A 3,405-nucleotide genomic window follows, 5' to 3' on the forward strand; every position below is an offset into this window, starting at 1 on the left:
AACCGCTGATCAAGTGTAGCGAAAGACGAAATTTTATGGTGTGCCGTGATAAAATACCCCACGATTCGTGGAGTATTTCGCGGGGGGTATACGGTGTGTGCCCGGTGCGATCCTCCGCCCCGCCATTTTGAAAGCGGAGTAGAACCTGGTAACGGTTGCTGAAGTCCCTGAATTTTTTCGTGAGGTCCACGGATTCAAACCCCGTGAAGTCCTGAATTTTTTCACGCTTGCCTCTCACGCACTTGCAAATTGCGCTCGAACGACTGCGAAGATCATAGCTTCACTTGATTTCATATCCGCAGTTCATATAGGATTCATTTCATATACTATTTCAATCATTGGATTCTTCCTCACGGGACCATTAGAACCCACAAATGACCAGCTCCGAACGTCAGTGGCTTCATAGCTCATTGGGTAGTCGTCGCACCGGAATCGCGAGTCCACGGATTCAAACCCCGTTGAAGTCCTGATTTTTCAGGCTTCTCTACGCAATTGCAAAAAGAGGCCATTTCCGAGTTCATGTCTGCCTCCTCTTCAAAGCGAGTCTCAGGGCGAAGTCTTTGTGATGGTAATTAGTCTACTTTACATATGAATGAAAACTTTTCACAACAAAAATTCGCACGTAGACTCGCTTTGAAGAGGAGGCCGACATGAACTCGGAAATTAGCCTATGGCGCTCATAACTGCGAAGAAAATAGCTGCACTTGATTTCATATCCGCAGTTCATATGTGATTCATTCATATCCCAATTCATCATTGACACTTTCATTACCTTGTCTTTCTGAAAAAAGCTCGACGTTTTCCTTTGTAAGAATTTTCCTGGAGGTTTCTCTGTCCCCGGGGAGCATGTCCTGCCTCAGTCCTCTGCGCTATCGCAGGAGATTGGTACGGATTTCTTATCAGTTTTCGTTACATACTCAGTGAACCGCGTCTTCGAAAGTTCTTCAATATGTTCACCACAACAAGTACTGTGGTCTGAATCATTGATTGCGTGTTGCCTCCCTGTTTTCCATTTCACTGATGTGTGTGTCAAGTTGTATTCATGTGCCTTTGATGACTCCTAGGCTGGCAAAACTTCGTGATAGCTTTGATAAACTTTGGTATACTTTTGATAGCTTCGTGTTACTACCTCTTCCCAAATGGCAGTCCCTCTTCCAATGGAATTTATTTATCCCCCGTGAGCTTAGGGGATGAATCAGGCACTGTCTCTCACCATGCCTGTCAGTTGATTCCATTTCTACATGTAGTAAAGTCTTCGACGTTGTCATGAGAGGCGGTGCACAATTACTTGCACCAAGTCTGTACGGTTGAAAGGTATGGGTGTCTTTAATTCTTCTTGTTTCTTGCCACTAATACAGCGGAAGGGTGCTCAAACACTTACTATAAAGCGACAATACAGCCATGGCGGAACACAACCCGCGAACAGGAATTCATCAGCTTTCTAAGCTGTGTTGTGATTATCCATCCTGATTGGCTTATTAGATCGAACTATCGGTTACGCAGGAGTGACACATTTTCATAAAGAACCTCACCCAAAACTGGGATATATCCACGATTAAAAATGGGTCTGAGCGGTGGCTACGGAAAAAGGCTCTTAAGTTCGGTGTTTTTTAAAAACTTAATATCGGATTTCCATCTGAAATGTACTTGACCGCCATGAAAAAACATTCTTCAAGGGTATGTTGTTAAAAAGACTCACTAGGTCAAAAAAAACCATAAATTTACCATGCATAGTTAAAAAACCCTTGAATATCCTGTACAATATCGTTTGTGTTAACTATGCAATGGTAAAATTAATTGTTTCTTTTGACATAGTGAGGCTTTTAACCCAACATACCTCTTGAGAATAGTATTGACCTGGCTGTCAAGTACATTTCTGATAACAATCCTGATATTAAGTTAGAAGCACCGAACTTAAGAGCCTTTTTTCCGGGAGCCACCGCTCAGACGCCTTTTTTAATTTAGGGTTCTTTCTACGACCAGATAGCTATGGGCTCCCCCATCGATCTGTTCTTTCTAATTTATTTGATGGGTCATCATTAAAATTTGGTGTAGAAATCTCCAGGATTCGAAGTTGTTTTGGCAGCAGCACAATCTCTAAGTTATACCAGTGGGCGGATGGGGCTTGTTTTTAGACTGTCTTCCTCGTCAGAGAGAGCATGATGGTCATCAATTTATTAAGAGTTTTTTTCATAGCTTGCACAGCAATGTCCAAGTTCCTTATTACATGCATTCAGATTAGTGGTGCATAGTTTCAGTGGCCAACACATCACTCTTGAAGGCATCAGATTGCAAAGATTTCCAGTTTCCTGTATGGAATTCTGCGTATTGGAGCACATCGGTTTTCGAGAAGGCATACGCAGTTCACGCCCGGCGTGGTCAAATAATAAAGTAATGCACCTGAGGCCTCGTTGTTGATAATAGGATCTGAAAAGTGCGTAATAATGAGATCAAGCTAGGGGCCACACAAGAATATATGAAAATAATAATAATCATAATAATAATAATAATAATAATACTAATAAAAATCGATACAATACATATCGAAGGTTACAAAAGTCATAGAAAATAGAGTATTATTTACACATTAGAATTATAGCATCATATTCTTAATTATAATTTGGTGAAGGATAGCCTATTTACAAAACAAACGTTTGAATCCTCAGTTTTAAATATAAAGATAACTGAAATGTCTTTTTCGAAGCCTTTGGCAACAGTCCTTTACACATCGGTAAAGAATATAACGGATGGTGTTCGTCCCTCTCGAATTTACCCGTAGAGCTTTATGATAGATTTTTCCAAAGAGCCTAAGATTTTAATTTGGTCTGAGATATAGCGTCTTTTATGGCATCTCTTTAGAAAGCAATCCATAACAACAGCAAAAGCCTTGCTAGCATCATAATTGGAGAGGCCATAGGCCAATTTAGAAAGCGCAAAGAATTAAAAAAAAGGTCGTCATCTTTTCTGCACATAGCCCTCTTTCCCTTATCCCCTTATTCCAAAGAGGTATTTGTTATCCTCGCATAATTTGAATCTTGACATGTTCGAAAAGTTACAGTTTGATTGGAAAAGTTACACCTAGCAAAGTTGCGCGATCATATTGCCCTTATTTAAACTTTCCCGTGTATACTGAATATTCACCATTTTTTCCAATAATTGGCTTCCTGACATTTAGAGCCGTATGACATACATTTCATTCTGTTATTTTTATTCCAATCCATAAACTGTGTAACAGCGCTCTGCAGAGTTGGTCCAAATGGTACCTTTCGTTCACGGTAACCAGTATAGTGGAATCGTCCGCGTACTTAACTATCGATACATCGTCTAGCTTATTGTCGGTTTCCAGATCGTACAAAACAAATTGAAGATATGAGGGCCACTCACAACCCCTCGCGTTGTTACGGA

The sequence above is a fragment of the Montipora foliosa genome, chromosome 3, assembly GCF_036669935.1.
Source record: "Montipora foliosa isolate CH-2021 chromosome 3, ASM3666993v2, whole genome shotgun sequence".
Lineage (NCBI taxonomy): Eukaryota > Metazoa > Cnidaria > Anthozoa > Scleractinia > Acroporidae > Montipora > Montipora foliosa.